Raw genomic sequence first — 19,020 nt, 5'->3', positions numbered from 1 at the left:
TATAATGTTGAATACATGTCATCGTAAATTTGTCCAAACACACAAAATGTACAACACGAAGAATGAACCCTAATGTAAGTATGGACTCTGGGTGATTAGGATGTGTTATATGATATAGGTTAATTCTTGGTAAAAATGATGTGCCATTCCACTGAGTGATGTTGATATACATGAGACTATGCATATGTATGGGAAATCTCTGTACTTTCCTCTCAATTTTGTTGTAAACCTAAAACTGCTCTAAAAATAAAGTCCTAAGTTTTTTTAAGAACAAAATACTAGGTGAATTCTGGGTAAATATAGTGGATTTAACTCAGTGATCTAATGTTGATCACTCACAAAAACCCTCTAAACTATATTAAAGTAATGATCTGTTAAAAAACATAAACACAGAGGCTGATGAGAATGGAAAAGGAGACAGTAACAGATGATGAAATTCAGATGGGTAAGTAGTAATACACACAACAGAAGAGAGAAATGCAAATCCTATTCTAAGAGATGAAAACTCAAGAAACAACTCAATTTATTTCATAAAATTCTCATAATCTCAAATTATGGCAGTGCCACATATGTTGAAATTAGGGTTAAAGTGGGAAGATGCCCTAAAATAATATGGGCTGATTGTAAGCTGTTCAGAATTAGTTAGATCCTTAAGTCTTTCCCCACTTCATAGTCTCCAGAAATAAATTCATTCTGCCTTTCCAGTCACATTGTAGTTTTTTATCCAGAGTGGTACTGCCCATCGGGAACACCACACAAATCTGAGGGTTACAGTACTTTACTGAAAATATGGAAGATAATTTATGTGCACTCTCTATCAACACTCCTTAAAACCTAATCTCTCCCTGTCTTGCCTCAGAAAATACTAAAACCTAGGCATTTAACCTCTTAGTAAGAGATTAAAATGTATTTCTCTTGGAAATGTGAAAACAAGCTTTAGACGAGAGATCAAAAGCTGCTAACATAATGCAATCTTCAACAAATGGCCAGGAAAAATCATCCAGGGAAGATCAAAAATGATATGCCCATTTATTTACTCAGATGGTATAATCAGCTCCTTGATCAACTAACCCTAAATGTTATAGAAAATTGTGAGGATGACCCCAATATTTTACGTCTTACTGTATCAAACACTCTTTGTAGTTTCCTGCTCAGCAAGTAACACTGAACTGAGTTTTGTGCTTTGATTTGAGATATTAACTAATAAGAAAAAAGCAGAGACTTAAAATGGGCTTATTCATTGCTTTTGTACCTCTACTATCATCATGAGAATTGCTCAAGCTAGCCTGCTGGAAAATGAATGCTACATAGAGAGAGCTGATTCACTCCAGAGCCCTAGAACACAATATCACTTCAACTTCTAGCTCTGCCTGACCCACAGATTCATGAGTAAGGCAGGTAACACACAGATACATGTATGAGCTCAGCTGAACAGAATAATTCTGGTGAAGTCAGTCTAGATTATATTAACTCCTTAGATATTTGACAAATGTACTTTAATTGTAAAGGTTACTGAGGTTTTGTAGTTCTTTGCTATTAAACAATGTTGTGGAAATAGTTAACTAATATGAACAGCAAAAGTAATAATTCAGGTATAAAAACTCTCTAACATGAAAGATAAAGAACAAATTCAAACAAAAAAGCAATATTGAAAAAATGGAGATACAAGAATATATGCAGGGAGAAGAAGGCAAAAATGAAATCAAAACTGTTATTGTCCTCAAAGAGATAATTTTGTATCCAAGAATCAAAAATAGAAAACCATTCTTAAAAATAAACTTTTAGAGAATAAAAGAAACTCTTGGAACTTATATGTATGATAACATGTGTGAAAAATTCAATAGAAGCTTTAGAAGACAAAATGGAGAAATTTTTGGAGAAAATATGGAAAGATAAAGACAACAGAGGATAGGCTTGAAAAAAAGAATATTAGATCACCAGTCCAAGAGGTCTTAAAAATGTAACTGGACATTCAGGACTAGTAAAGACTAAAAAAAAAACAAAAACAGAGAAAATCATTTAAAAACAATAATTAAAGGAAAATTTCCAGAAATGACACAAATAAAATGTTCACAAATAATATCTAGCACTCACTCAAGGCACTTGTGAAATATTATAAATCATATAAAACAATTTTCATACAAACAATGGGGAATTATAATTCATTTAGATTCCTAATTGAATACTGAATACTCAAAACAATGAAAAACATATTTATAATTCAGAAGTAAAAGTATTCAAACTATAACTCTTGGTCCAAGAAAACTATCAAAGGAGAATGAAGAATAAAGATATTTTCAGACATTGAATGATTCAATAAATGTACTTACCCTACTCCTTTTCTCAGGAGACAAAAATGTTGTTCAGTCAAATGAGGGAGTAAATCAGGAAGAAAATAGAAAGTGCCAAACAAAAGAGAAATTAAGAGAATTTCCAGACAGTTGTTCATAAGCTATTCATAAACTAAAACCACTTCAGATTGTAACAAGTTATAAAATTACTAATAAGTACCTGCAAAAGTAAGTGTAAAAAACCTAAAAACTAAAAAAAAACTTAGGTAATTTTGAGCCCTATGTAAAATTAAAATGTACAGATAAGGTAAAAGTAATTACAGACTCTTAGGTGTCTTAATTCTGAATATATCATGTATAGTCATTATTATGGAAACCTATGATATTAAGTGAAGCATTTATATATCTGTAGTAATACATAATTGCAGATATAAAAAATGGAGGGAGGAACAGGATGAGAAAGGAAGAAAAGTGAAAATCTCATCCTCCATGATGCCAAAATTTAATAATCATAAAGTTAATGATAATAACAATAATTAAAAACTGAAGTTAAAATAATAAATAGAAAAATATTATGTTTTCCTAGATATGGAATTAAATATCAAAATGACCTGTGCATTGAGGAGGAGATCAAGAAGGCAGAGTAGGAGGATATGGAACTCAATTCCCTCCAAGAACACATAAAATGAACATCTACAAGTGGAAAATTTTTCACTGAAAACTAACTGGAAACTGGCAGAAAGACTCTTTTACAACCAAGGCTGAAAGAAATATACACATGGACTCTAAAAGGAAGGAATAGAAGCAATCAGGTTGGGACCTGTGCTTGTGGGAAGGGACTCAGAAGAAAGGGAGATTACATGGGTGGAGATCCTTCCTGGGCACTGAGTGGCTCAGGCCACATATTTGGTACCTCAGCTCTAGGTTCTGACACAAGAAGATGAGGCTCCTTGGCTGGTTAGAGAACCACTGATACTTGGGGAAGCCTGGGCTCCTAAAACACTTTCTTGCTCCTGAAGCAGAACAGAGAGGATGGTTTGAAAACCATGGAAGTGGCTGGGCAGTTTTCTGTGACCACCCAGCTTGACCCAAATGAACACTCCAGCCCCACTTGCTTCATGATGCAGCTCCACACTGGGATGAGAACTTGGTTGTTAGACACAGAGATGGCTCAGACATAAACTGCTGTCTGAGCAGGTGGAGGACAGCCATTACTGGCACTTAACAGGCATCACATCAGAAGCATCCCTGACCTCTGTCTGTGACTGGATTACAGCAGCTTGGGCCCAAACACACACCAAGAAACCACACAGTCTGCCTTGTGGCACAGCTCCACACCACAGAGAGGGTGGCAGAGGCTGAGGGGAGAGCTGAGCTGTAAGAGACAAAGGAGTCTCAGACCTGCAACATCTGAGCAAGGCAAGGGTTGCCATTACTGGTGCTTACACAGGTAGCAACTCAGAAGCAGTTTGAGTCTTTGACCCTGGTTGAACAGCAACACCCTGAGCCCAGATCCATGCTGAGTTCCCACACCCACCCCTCTTGCTCCAGCACTGGTCCCATCTAGGGTGAGTGTGACAGTGCTGGGAAGGAGAAGGGAACACAATTAATGGGAATGGAACCAACTCAAGCTTCATCCTAAAGACTTCTGCTTCAGCAAACTGGGACACAACTCCACCCCCAATAGGGCGGTGACAGCCACTGAATGAGGGGTTACCCAGCTCACAACTGGCTCTGGCCATAGGCTCTCAACCTCCAGCCCCACTTCTTGTCAAAGTGATAACTGTCAGCCTACCCTGAGGAAAGAGTTAACTTGTGTTCATTCCAAATCCAGCTCTCCCACCAAAAGCAACTGGGCACACATTGACTGTATAGAAATATTCCTGCATAAGGTGACCCCTTCAAGACCATGTTAGGCATCTGTTTTACCTAATTTCAGAGACAGAAAAAGTTAAGCAAAATGAGAAGACAGAGGAATTTGTCTCAATTGAAAGAGCAAGTGAGAACTTCTGAAAAAAAGCAAATATTAAAACAGAAATAAATAATTTACCAGATAAAGAATTTAAAACATTAGAAATAAGAATGCTAACTGGATTAGGGAAAAGAATAGAAGAACACAGTAATAATTTTAACAAGGAACTAGAAAATATAAAAATAAGTAGTAAGAACTGAAAAACAAAATAACTAAAATGAAAAACATATTAGAAGGAATTAATAGCATACTAGATGATACCAAAGAATGAATAAATGATCCAGAAGACAGAATAATGGAAATAAACCAACCAGAATAGCAAAAAGAAGAAAATTTTTAAAAACTGAGAACAGCTTAAGGGATCTCTGGTACAAAATCAAGCATACCAACATTAATACTTTAGGGATCCCAGAAGACGAAGAGAGAGAGAAGGGAGTCAAAAATGTATTTGATGAAATCATGGCTGAAAACTTCTCAAATCTGAAGAAGAAAACAGACATCAGGTTCAGAAAGCACAGAGGGCCCAAAACAAGATGAACCAGACAGAAACACTTAGACATATCATGTTTAAAATGGGAAAAGTTAAAATAAAGTGAGAATTCTATAGGCAGCAAGAGAAAAACAAATAGTCACACACAAGGAAACCCCTATAAGAGTATCACATTGATTTTCTGCTGAAATTTGGCAAGCCAGAAGGGGTGACCTGATATATTTAAAAAACTGCAAGGAAAAAATAAAAACCCTACAACCTGATAGTCTACACAGCAGGATTATCATTCAGCATTGAAGGAGTGATAAATAACTTCTCAGAAACGCAAAGTTAAGAGTTCATCAATACTAAACCTACCCTACAAGAAGTGTTAAAGGATTACTCTTTTTTTTTTTTTTGCGGTAGGCGGGCCTCTCACTGTTGTGGCCTCTCCCGTTGTGGAGCACAGGCTCCAGATGCACAGGCCCAGTGGCCATGGCTCACGGGCCCAGCTGCTCCGCGGCATGTGGGATCCTCCTGGACAAGGGCACGAACCCGCATCCCCTGCATCGGCAAGCGGACTCCCAACCACTGCACCACGAGGGAAGCTCAAAGGATTACACTTAAGTGTAAAAGAAAAGGCACATGAAAGAGTAAAATATGATATCAAAAACAAAATGTGGAGGAGGGGAGTAAGAAATGTAGATCATTTAGAATGTTTGATTTTAAAGGACTACCTGTTTAAAACAAGTAGATATAATTATACATCAACATATATAAACCCCATGATAACCACAAATCAAAAACCTTCAACAGATACACAAAAACTAGAGAGAAAGGAATACAAACTTACCTCTAAAGAAAATCATCAAACCACAAAGGAAGAAACAAAAAGAATAAAAGAACATAGAAGAACTACAAAAACAACCAGAAAGCAAGTAATAAAATGACAATAAGTACATGCCTATAAATAATCACTTTGAATGTCAATGGACAACATGCTTCAATCAAAAGGCATAGGGTGGCAGATTGGATAAAAAAAAAAAACAAACACCCAAGACCCCTCTATATGCTGATTTTAATAGACTCACTTCAGAGCCAAAGATACAGACAGACTGAAAGTGAAGAGACAGGAAAAGATGTTTCATGCAAATGCAAATCAGAAAAAGGCATTGGTAGTCAGGCTCCCATCAGACAAAATATACTTTAAAGCAAGTCTGTAACAAAAGGCAAAGAATAGCATTATATAATAATAAAAGGATTGATACAAGAAGTGGATATTATACTAATTAATATACATGCAATAATACAATAACAGTAAGAGAGTTTAACATCTTACTTACAGCAATAGACAGATCATCCAGAAAGAAAGTCAGTAAGGAAAGAGGGATCTTAAATAACAAGTTAGATACCTAGAGGATATTTCATCCAAAAACAATAGATTTTCAAGTGCATATGGAATTTCTCCAGGATAGAAAGCATGGTAGGTCAAAAAACAAGTCTCAACAAACTAAAAAGGGTATAAGTGGCATCAAGCATTTTTCCAAGCCCAAAACTATGAAACTCGGGCTTCCCTGGTGGCACAGTGGTTGAGAGTCTGCCTGCTGATGCAGGGGACACGGGTTCATGCCCCGGTCCAGGAAGATCCAACATGCCGTGGAGTGGCTAGGCCCATGAGACATGGCCGCTGAGCCTGCGCATCTGGAGCCTGTGCTCTGCAACGGGAGAGGCCACAACAGTGAGAGGCCCACGTACCGCAAAATAAAACCCAAAAAACTAGAAATCAATTATAGGAAGAAAAATGGGAAAAACACAAACAACTACAAGACTAAAAAATATGCTACTAAAAACCAATGGGCCAATGAAGATATTCAAAGTGGAAATCAGAAAATACCTTTAGAAAAATGAAAATGGATATACAAATTTCCAAAATCTATGGTATGCAGCAAAAGCAGTTATAAGTGGGAAGTTTATAGTGATACAGGATTACCTCAAGAAAAGAGAAAAATCTCAGATAAGCAACCTAACCTACCATCTAAAGGAATTAGAAAAAGAAGAACAAACAAAGCCAAAAATCAGCTTAAGGAAGGAAATAATAAAGAAAAGAGAGAACATAAGTAAAATAGAGACCAAAGAAAACAACAGAAACCATCAATGAAACCAAGAGTGTTTTTGTTTGTTTTTGTCTTGTTTTGTTGTGTTTTTTTGTGACAATAAACAAAAATGACAAGCTTTTAGTCAGGTTCAACAAGAAAAAACGTGAGAGGATGCAAATAAACAAACAATAACTGAAGGAGGAGAAATCACAACCAATCTCATAGAAATAGAAAAAATTATGAGAATACTATGAACAGTTATATGCCAAAAAATTTTTCAGAAATATAAACCTGCCAAGACTGAATCAGGAAGAAATAGACAATCTGAACAGATAGGTCACTTGTAGTGAAATTGAATTTGAAATTTAAAAACTCCCAGCAAACAAAAGTCTAGGACCAAACAGCTTCACAGAGGAATTCTACCAACAGATAAAGAGCTAAGAACTATCCTTCTCAAACTATTTCAAAATTTTGAAGAGGAGAAAACATTACTGAATTCATTCTATGAGGCCACCATTATTTACTCTGATACCAAAACCAGACAAAGATACTACAATAAAGAAAATGGCAGGCCAATATCTCTTATGAATATAGATGTAAGAATCCTCAACAAATTATTAACAAATTCAATTCAACAATATATAGAATCATACAACATGATCAAGTGGGGTTTATTCCAGGGATGTAACTATGGTTCAATATTCTCAAATAAATCAACATGATAAACCACATTAACAAAAGAAGGATAAATATCACACAATTATCTCAATAGATTCAGGGAAATCATTGGACAAAATATAACATCCATTCTTGATAAAAGGTTTCATCAGAGTTGGTATAGAGGGAATATATCACAGCATATTAAAGGCCACACATAACAAACCCACAGCTAAAATCATGCTCAATGGTGAAAAGCTGAATGTTTTTCCTTGAAAATCTAGAACAAGACAAGGATTCCCACTCTTGTCACTTATATTTAACAAAGTACTGGAAGACTTAACCACTTCAATCAGACAAGAAAATAAATAAAATGCATCCAGATTGGAATGGAAGAAGGAAACCTGTCACTATTTGCAGATAACATGATACTACATATAGAAAACTCTAAAGTCTCCACCAAAAATCTTTTAAATTAACAAGCAAATAAATTAAAGTTGCAGGATACAAGAATAATGTACAGAAAATTGTTGCATTTTAATACACTAATAATGAACTATAAGAAAGATAAAGAAAACAAGCTATTTAAAATCACATGGTAAACAATAAAATACCTAGGAATTAACTTAACCAAGCAAGTGAAAGACCTGTACTCTGAAAATTATAAAACATTGATGAAAGAATTTGAAAATGATAAAAAGAAATGGAAAGATATTCTATGTTCTTGGCTATTGTATATGTTGCTGTTTTGAATACTGAGGAACATGTATCTTTCCATATCAGAGTTTTCTCTGGATATATGCCTGAAAGTGGGATTGCTGGATCATATGGCAACTCTAGTTTTTTGAGGAACCTCCATACTTTTCTCCACAGTAGCTGCATAAATTTACATTCCTATCAATAGTGTAGGAGGGTTCCCTTTTCTCTACACCTTCCCAGCATTTGTTATTTGTAGACTTTTTGATGATGGCTATTCTAATTGGTATGAGGTGATACCTCATTGCAGTTTTGATTTGCATTTCTCTAATAATTAGCAATGGTGATTTGTTCCACATGCTTCTTGGCCATCTGGATGTCTTCTTTGGAAAAATATCTTTTTAGGTCTTCTGAACATTTGATGACTGGATTGTTTGCTTTTTGATATTAAGTTCTATGAAATGCTTGTATATTTTGGAAATTTAGCCCTTGTCAGTCACATCATTTGCAAATATTTTCTTCCATTCAGTAGGTTGTCTTTTCATTTTGTTTAGGGTTTCTTTCACTTTGCAAAAGCTTATAAGTTTGATTAGGTCCCATTTGTTATTTTTGCTTTTATTTCTTTTGCCTTAGGAGACTGACCTAAGAAAACATTGCTACAATTTATGTCAGAGAATGTTTTGTCTATGTTTTCTTCTACAAGTTTTATGGCATCATGTCTTATGTTTAAGTCTTTAGGCCATTTTGTGTTCATCTTTGTGTGTGGTGTGAGGGACTGTTCTAACTTCATTAATTTACATGCTGTCCAGCTTTCCCAACACTACTTTTTGAAGAGACTGTTCATGGTATACTCTTGTCTCCTTTGTCAAAGATTGATTGACTGTAGGTGTGAGGATTTATTTCTGAGCTTGCTATTTTTTTCCATTGATTTGTATATCTGTTTCTGTTCCATTACCTCACTGCTTTGATTATCATAGCTTTGTAATATTGTCTGGAGTCTAGGAGGGTTATGCCTCCAACTTTGTTCTTTTCCTCAGGATTATCTTGGCAATTCTGGGTCTTCTGTGGTTCCATATAAATGTTATGTTTATGTATTCTAGTTCTGTGAAAAATGTCATTGATAATATGATTGGGATTGCATTCAATCTGTAGATTGCTTTGGGTAGTATGACTATTTTAACAATTGGATTTCTTCCAATTGAGCAGAATGGGATATGTTTTTATTTCTTTGAATTATCTTCAGTATCCTTTGTCAAAGTTTCATAGTTCTCAAAATGTAAGTCTTTCACCTCCTTGGTCAGGTTTATTCCTAAGTATTTTATTTTACTTTTTTGATGTGGATTTTACAAGGGATTGTTATTTTTTTTATTTTCTCTTTCTGATATTTCATTATTAGTGTAAAGAAATGCAACAGATTTCTGTATGTTAATCTTATATCCTGCTATGTTGCTGAATTCATTTATCAGTTCTACTAGTTTTTGTATGGAGTCTTTAGGATTTTCAATATATTGTATTGTCATCTGCATATAATGACAATTTTACCTTTTTCCTTCCATAGAAAACTTTTATCTCTTTTTCTTATCTGATTGCTGTGGCTAGGACTTCCAACACTATATTGAGTATAAGTGGTGAGAGTGGGCCTCCTTACCTTGTTCCAGATTTTAGTGGGAAGGATTTCAGTTTTTCACCATTGACTATTAGGTTGGCTCTGGGTTTATCATAAAAGGCTTTTGTTATGCCAAGATATGTTCCCTCAACTTTGGTTTATGTATCCACTTTTGTGAGAGTTTTTATCCTGAATGGATGTCAAAATTTATCAAATGCTTTTTCTGAATTTATTGAGATGATCATGAGATTTTTGCCCTTTTTGTTGCTGTTGATGTTGTGTATCATATTGATTGATTTGCATATGTTGAACCATCCTTGTGACCCTGTAATGAATCCAAATTGATCATGGTGTATGATCCTTTTTATATTTTGTTGGATTTGGTTTGTTAATATTTTGTTGAAGATCTTTGTATCTATAGATATCAAATGTATTGGCCTATACTCTTTTATTTTTTAGTGCCTTTGTCTGGTTTTGGTATCAGGGTGATGGTGGCTTCATAGAATGACTTTTAGTGTTCCCTCCTCTTCAATCTTTTGAAAGAGTTTGAGAAGTATTGGTATAATTTCCTCTTTGTATATTTGGTGGATTCCCCAGTGAAGCAATCTGGTCTTAGATTTTTATTTACAAGAAGTTTTTTTTTTTTTTAACTACAGATTCTACTTCATGTCTAGTGATCAATCTTTTCAATTTATCTATTTCTTGATTCAGTTTTTGTGGGAGGTATGTTTCTAGAAACTTGTCCATTTATTATAGTTTCTCCAATTCATTGACATATAATTGTTCATAATATCCTCTTATGGTTTTTTGTTTTTCATTTGTTTGTTTTGATATTTCTATTGTATCAGTATTATTTTCTCCTCTTTCATTTCTTATTTTGTTTACTTGGGTCCTCTCTCTTTTCTTGTTTGTAAGTCTGTCTAGAGTATTGTCAATTTTCTTTATCCTTTAAAAAAAACACCTCTTGATTTATTTTTTTATCTTTATTTTATTTATTTCTCTCTGATCTTTATTATTTCCATTCTTTGACTGACTTTAGGGGTTTTTCTTTGTTCTTTGTTTTCTAATTCTTTTAGGTGGTAGTTTAGGTTGTTTGAGAGTTTTCTTATTTTTTTTGAGAAAGTCCTATATGTCTACGAACATCACTCTTAGTACTGCTTCTGCTGCATTCCATAGATTTTGTATGTTGAGTTTTCATTGTCATTTGTCTTGAGGTATTTTAAAATTTCCTCTTTGATTTCATCAATGACTCATTGTCTACTCTCCATATAATTTTTTTTTTCTAATTTCTATTTCTGTGATTGTTTCCTACTTTCATGCTGTTTGGTCAAAAAAGATACTTGAAATAATTTCTATTGTCTTGAATTTTGGGGAGCTTGTTTTGTGTCCTAGTATGTGGTCTATCCTAGAGAATGTTCTACATGCACTTGAAAAGAATGTTTATTCTTCTTTTCTTGGTGAATTTAGTCAGACTTCTGAAAGAAGTCAATTAAGTCTACATGTTCTATTGTGTCATTTAGGGTCTCTGTTGTCTTAATGACGTTCTACCTGGAAAATCTGTCCATTGATGTCAGTTGAGTGCTAAAGTCTCCTATTATTGTATTTTCATCCATTTATCCCTCTGTGTATGGTAGTATTTGTTTTATATATTTAGGTGTTCCTATATTGGGTGCATATACGCCAGCAAGGGTAATATTTTCTCCCTTTATTGATCTCTTTATCATTATACAGTGTCTTTCTTCATCTTTCTTTATGGCCTTTGTTTCAAATTCTATTTTGTCTGATATGAGTATTGGTACCCAAGCTTTCTTGTCATTTCCATTTGAATGATATATCTTTTACATCCCCTTACTTTCAATCTATGTTTGTCCTTTGTCCTAAAGTGGGTATCTTGTAGGCAGCATACTATATCTTCTTGCTTTATTATCCAATCTACCACTCTATGTCTTTTGACCAGAACATTTAGTCCATTGACATTTAAAGTAATTATTGATAGGTATGTATTTATTACCATTTTAAACCTTGTTTTCCAGTTGATTTTTTATTTCATTTTTGTTCCTTTCTTTTCAATTTTCTTTCTGTGGTTTGATGGTTTTCTTTTGTATTATGTTTGAATTATCTTAGTTTTGGTTTTTATGAATGTATCATAAGGTTTTGATTTGTGGTTTCCCTGTTTTTCAAGTATATTAAACATTTACTATATTTACTTGTTTTAGACAGGTAGCCATATAAGCTCAAACACATTCTGAAAAAAATCTATATTTTCTTACTCTCCTCTGCCTCATTTTATGACTTTGATGTTCTACTTTACATCTTCGTGTTTATCATTTTTCTGTTCATTATAGTTATAATTGCTTTCACAAAAATTTTTTTTTGATTTTTTTTTTTAAATCTATGTACCGGCTTATTTATGTGATCTACTATCCTTTTATATATTTGCTTTTCCTGTTGTGATTTTCTCTTTCCTATAGAGTCATGCTCTTTTATATTTATTTAGATAAGACCTTTCACTATTTCTTTTAGGGTAGGTTTAATATTACTGTATTATTTTAGTTTTTGCTGGTCTCAGAAATTCTTCATCTATCCTCTGTTCTAAATTATAATCTTGCTGGGTAGAGTATCCTAGCCCTTTCAGGACTTTGGGTATATCTTGCCACTCCCTCTGGCCTGCACTGTTTCTATAGATAAATTAATGATAGCTTTATGGGGTTTCCCTTGTAAATAACTCATTGTTTTTCTCTTCCTGCTTTTAGAATCCTCTCTTTATCTTTAAATTTTTCTATTTTAATTATAATATGTCTTGGTGTAGGTCTGTTTGGGTGTATCTTATTTGGGAACCTCTGTGCATCCTGTACCTGGGTATCTGTTTTCCTTTTTTAGGTTTGAGAATTTTTCAGCTGTAATTTCTTCAAATACATTTTCAATTCCTTTTTCTCTTTTTTTCTTTTTATGGGATCCCTGTTATGTGTAGATTGGCACACATTATATTATTCCTTAGGTTTCATATATTGCTTTCATGTTTTTCATTTGTCTTTCTGTCTGCTGTTCTGATCAGGTGATTTCCATTTTCTATCTCCCAAATCACTTATTTGGTCTTCTGCATTAGTTTGCTACTTACTGCCTGTAGTTCAGTTTCATCTAGACAATTGAGTTGTCTAATTTTGATTGGCTCCTCTTTATAGTTTCTGGTTTCTCGTTTTGGTGATCTGCATTTCTTTGTTTGGTCAGAATTTTTATTACCTCCTTTTTGAACTTGTGGTCTGGCAAACTGGAGAGGTCTGTTTCATTGTTTATTCTTTCAAGGGAATTATCTTGTTCTTTTGAGTGTTTCCTCTGTTTCTTCATTTTACTTATATTACTCTGACTATGAATTTAGGAGAATCAGCTATCTTCTGTGGTCTTGAAGGACTGTTTTTATGTGTGAGCATGTCTGTGTAGCCTACATAAGTCTAATATTCTTGGTGCAAGGGTTCTTTTTGGTATGGATGTCTGTCATGTCTTTTCACAGGGTATAATGGCTGTTATCCCTTTGATAGGGGGTGTGATTGGTATTGTGGTAACCAGAGCCTGCACTGCACTTTTTGCTCTATGGTTGCCACAGTGCTGTTGTGAACAGAGTCTGATCCACAGTTGTTGAAGTGGAAGCCCCCAATGTCACTTCTAAACTGTAGTGTGAGGTAGGTGGGACTGCAACACTTCTGCTGGAAAAGGAGCCACTGAGTATTTCTCTGCAGGAGCTGCCCACTTGGAAGTGTGCTCTGTGATGTCACCTGTCATGTTTTGTGTGAGCTCACTAAGTACACTTTTGTTGGCACTGCCCTCAGCCCTGCCTCAGCCTTGGGAACTCAAGCAATTGGCCCTGATGTCCTTCAGGCACTGGGCTCACAAAGCTACCAGTGCAAATCTGCCAAAGTCCAATACCTGGGCCTGATGTGAGAGCACAGGGAATCAGCCCAGACCCCAACCCTGTCTCCCTGTGTGTGTGCCCACAAAGCCCACAGTTGCTGACACTGGACCTGTCCCAGCCACTGGACTGCCAGTAATCTACTCAGATATCCCACAGGTGCTGTGCTCACAAAGCTGCTAGCAGCATAAATCTGCCTAGGTTGTACAGCTGCTGGGAATAGCCTAGATTTCAGCCCCACCTCTGCTTGTGGCCAACCTGTGCTTGTCTGCTCCCTGAGATTGTAGATGTGGAGCCCTGCCTGCTGTGAGCATGCTGACAATGAGGCTGCTATGGTGGGGCCATGATGCCCCTTTTATGTGCATGTTAATAGTGGGGCTTCTATGGCAGACCCGGACTTTTTCCTGTGCACACTCCTGGTTGCGACCCAGACCACATTCCAGGCCCTTTGGGCTATCTCTGTGAAGTCAACCCCAGTCCTCTCCCCAGGTCTGTCTGATGAAGCCCAAGTTTCAGCACCCATCAGCCACACACTAGGAAATACAATGAGTTGGCCAGGACTGTCTGTGCTGGTCTCTCTCTGTCACACCTGTTTCAAGCCAGTTTCTGCACTCTCCTCTGAGCATCTGAAGCTCAATATCTGCTCCGCCTGATTTCCCAGCAGCTGAAGGGAGTCACCTTTCCTCTTTCACAGCTCTGTCCCAAGGGCACAGGTCCCATCCCTAATCCCTTTTGTTTCCCCTCCCTTTTGTCCTACCCAGTTATGTGGTGAACTTTCTTGCAGCTTTAGTTGTATGAAATCTTCTGTCAGCGTTCAGTAGGTATTCAGTGAGGATTGTCCCACATGTAGATCTATTTTTGATGTATTTTGTGGGAGGAGGTAAGCTCCATGTCTTTCTATTCCACCATTGTGATCTCTGCCCTTAAAAATAGTTTTTAAAATAAGCATCGTGTCTGTCATACTTCTTTTTCTGAGCTTGATGGGAATGCAAATTTCACAATTAAATTAATTTTATCTTAAACTAATTAAAATTTTATTTTAGTGTTTACTGTTTAATACCAAAAATCATCTTGTTAATATAAAAGCAAGATCTAGGGTTAGTTTGTGTAACCTCAGTTTCACACCTAATATTCCCACTTGTAAAACCCTTGAACTTCCTGTTCTTGGGGCATACACAGGGTTTGGTGTGGTTGTGAGAGTTCAGATTCTTGCCAAAATGCCTGTATACATTATTACATCTGTGAGAACTAAAGGACAGGGTTTTAGCCAGTTAATGGCTAATAACAGTGGTTCAGGATGGGAATATTCCCTCTACCCACCACTGGGTATTAGCATCCTTTTACAGGATGCTGCTCTAGCCCACTGCTTACATGCAGTACACACAGTCCCCAGTTTACATTGCTCCTGCAACTGCATATATTCCCTCAGTTATTGCCACTTTGTTTTCCAGCCAGGACATTTTGTTCTCTTGACTAAACAAGAAAAAGACATGAACTGTTGCTGGCTGGTGAACTTCATGAACAATCTTTTCAACAGAACATAGTTGAAGATGAAGTTGGTCAGTCTTGTCAGAAACTGTACATATGTACCAAACCTGTACATCTGTACCAAAAGTTTTAGGTGAATGTCCTGGCTCTTGTGATGATTGTGGCGATTGACTCCATTGATGAAACTTCTGTCCAGCTCTGATAAATTTTAAGGAAGTATTGGACTGTGTTATATAATAGATCTCATATTTAATGACTTATCAGACCAAGTGAAAAATAAGTTTGGCATGCAGAATTCAATAAAGGAATGTATAATATATAAGAAGTAATGATTATAAGTGGTAAAAGACAGATGTTAATTATGTAAAATAATTCTTGATTACTTAATGCATTTTATGATTTTTTTTGAAAATCAGACATTCTAATATGAAAAAATATATCTGGAAATAAATTATAGTATATTGCATAAATCCTAGAAAGTGAATGTCACTATGGGTAAGGGAAACTTCATATTATGGATGATGTTTGGACAGATTATAAAGACTTTGATACTTGATAATAATGTTTATTAATTATTAATATTTATCTTTCTAATTTCAGCTTGGAATCTCACAGGGCTGTGATTATTTTTAGTATGACTACTTCAAATTCTACCCCTGATATAGTGACAAACTGTATCTCTTATTCTTGAATGTCATTTTTTTTTCTAGTTTCCTAGTCACCTCTAACACAGAGTTTCTGTAATGAATTTTCAACTTTGTTTGTAATTATACGTTCATCTCTATGAATCCTGACTCACTGAATAGCATCTTAGCAGTTAATTCACAAGGAAACCACCAATTCAACATAGTGTACAGCAGATTTAAGAAAAAGGCATCGAGGAAAAGTGACAGGACATATACCAGCAAGAATTTAAAATTAAATGTTGACCATTAGAGCTGCTAAGATAATTTATTGCTTAACTCGTACAATTATGTTCAAACCTTTTATCATGTTTATGTTCTCTTTCTTGACCAATCTTTCATCTCTTCTTTCTTCCCTTGTACTACTCCTTCTAATTTCCATAATTGTCAATATTTATTATGCAGAGCAATTGACCTATGTCACTTTTATCCTGAAGTGACTCAGATCAAAATATTTTATAAAGATTTTGTGAGCTAAAATAAAGGCAGGTCAGTCACCTAAAAGAGAATATTTTCTGTTAGCTCTAGAAGTAAATTTTATTTTTCTAATATGTAAAAAAAATTTTAATTAATTTTTACTAGAGTATAATTGCTTTACAATGTTGTGTTAGTTTCTACTGTACAGCAAAGTGAATCAGTTCTACTTATACATATATTCCCTCTTTTTTTGGATTTCCTTCCCATATAGGTCACCACAGAGCATTGAGTAGAGTTCCTTGAGCTATACAGTAGGTTCTCATCAGTTATCTATTTTATACATAGTATCAATAGTGTATATATGTCAACCCAATCTCCCAATTCATCCCACCTCTGTTTTCCCACCTTGGTGTCCATTACATTTGTTGCTTATGTTTGTGTCTCTATTTCTGCTTTGCAAATAATATCATCTATACCATTTTTCTAGATTCCACATATATGCATTAATATATGATATTTGTTTTTCTCTTTCTGACTTACTTCACTCTGTATGACAGTTTGTATGCCCATCCACATCTCTACCAATGACTTAACTTCTTTCCTTTCTATGGCTGAGAAATATTCCATTATATATATGTTACAAAGCTACAGTAATAAAGACAGTATGGTACTGGCACAAAAACAGAAATTCAGACCAATGAAACAGGATAGAAAGCCCAGAGATAAACCCACTCACCTATGGTCACCTAATCTATGACAAATGAGGCAAGAATATACAATGGAGAAAAGACAGTCTCTTTAATTAGTGGTGCTGGGAAAACTGGACAGCTACATATAAAAGAATGAAATTACAACACTCCCTAACACCATACACAAAAATAAACTCATAATGGATTAAAGAACTGAATGTAAGACCAGACACTATAAAACTCTTAGAAGAAAACATGGGCAGAGCACTCTATGACATAAATCACAGCAAGATCCTTTTTGACCCACCTCCTGGAGCAGCAGTCCCCAACCTTTTTGGCACCAGGGACTGGTTTCGTGGAAGAGAATTTTTCCACAGACAAGGGGTGGGGAATGGTTCAGGCTGTAATGCGAGCGATGCAGAGCAACAAATGAAGCTTCCCTCACTTGCCTGCTGCTCACCTCCTGCTGTGCAGTGCGGTTCCTAATAGGACACAGCCCCGGTAACAGTCCACGGCCTGGGGGTTGGGGACCCCTGTCCTAGAGCAATGAAAATAAAAACAAAAATAAAGAAACGGGTCCTATTTTTCTAATACTTATATTTGCTGATCTTTTTAAGGAAAGTTCTAACGGAAAAAGAACGTAGACTATCAAATCACAATAGGAGGGAGAAATCATGGACTATCTTTAAAATAAAAGTATGGAAATATATTTTCCCAGAAAATGTAAACAAAAAAGCAAGATTGACAACCTTATTTTTATTTATAGATGAATAAGGAAAATATTAAATAGTGAGGGGGGTACTGCATATTATTAAATATGTTTTTTAATTCTTTTTTTCTTTTTTGTTAAGCTATAATTACATATAACATTGTGTAAGTTTAAAGTATATAATTTAATTTGGTACATTTATATATTGCAATATGATTACCACCATATCATTAGCTAATATCTCTCCATTATGTCCAATAAATTAATTTCTTTGGGGTTGTCAAAACATTTATGATCTACTTTCTTAGAAAATTTGAAATATCTAACACATTATTGTTAACTATAATCATAATTGTTGTTCATTAGATCTCCAAAACTTATTCATCACCTAACTTTAAGTGTGTGCTCTTTGAACAACATCTCTCCCAATCTCTTCCTTCTTCCACACCCCAATCCTTTGTAATGACTAATCTACCCTCTTTCTATGAGGCTTTTTTAGGTTCCACATAGAAATTATATCATACAATATTTATCTTTCTCTGTCTGACTTATCTCATTCAGCATAATGTTCTCCTTGTGTATCCATGTTCCAAATGGTAGGATTTCCTTCTTTCTCATGGCTGGATGATGTTCATGTGATATCTATCTATCATCTATCTATTTCTACCATCTAACTCACATCTTGTTTATCCATTCATCCATTGACAGACATTTAAGTTGTATCCCTATCTTGGATAATGTGAATAATATTACAATAAACATGGGAGACAAGAGTGCAGATATCTCTTCAATATCCCATCTTCATTTCTTTCTGTTTGTTTGTTTTTTTTTCTGTCTTCAGGTGGGAGATACTCTTTATGGGTCCTGTTAATATCTGGGGCTTTCTCTGACCTTTTATGGATGCACCTGTTCCATGCTTCTTGTTCTCTCTTGTGACTGAATTCTTAAGTTCCTATGTCTTCTCTAAATTTTACAATGCACTTGGTTGACTGTTGATCACCTCCATTTTATTTTCCCCATGGTGACACTATAGCCCAAGACTGTGGTTCTCCCTTGCCCACAGATCCTCTTCTGTTTTCTGCATACACTCCTGTGTACCTGTGTTTGTTCTCTACCCTGTCCTCTGGAGCACCCACAAGGAGCCAGCCACAAAGTGGTGGCAGTTATGTGTTTGACACTTAGGGCATCAGTGGTACCCACTGGCCAGCTGGGGGATCCTCAGGTGAGATTTCCCTGTGGTCGTGGGTTGGCTTCCTGTTAATCTACAATGGAGTCAGCTAGAACCTTGTCCCTCTCATGTTCTCTGATATTTTTTATCTGTCTCTTTCCCAATCTCTTCCTTC

The sequence above is a fragment of the Monodon monoceros genome, unplaced genomic scaffold (genome assembly GCF_005190385.1).
Source record: "Monodon monoceros isolate NGI ecotype Baffin Bay Population unplaced genomic scaffold, NGI_Narwhal_1 Super_Scaffold_19, whole genome shotgun sequence".
NCBI classification, from domain to species: Eukaryota; Metazoa; Chordata; class Mammalia; order Artiodactyla; family Monodontidae; genus Monodon; species Monodon monoceros.
This window is presented reverse-complemented; position numbering follows the sequence as displayed.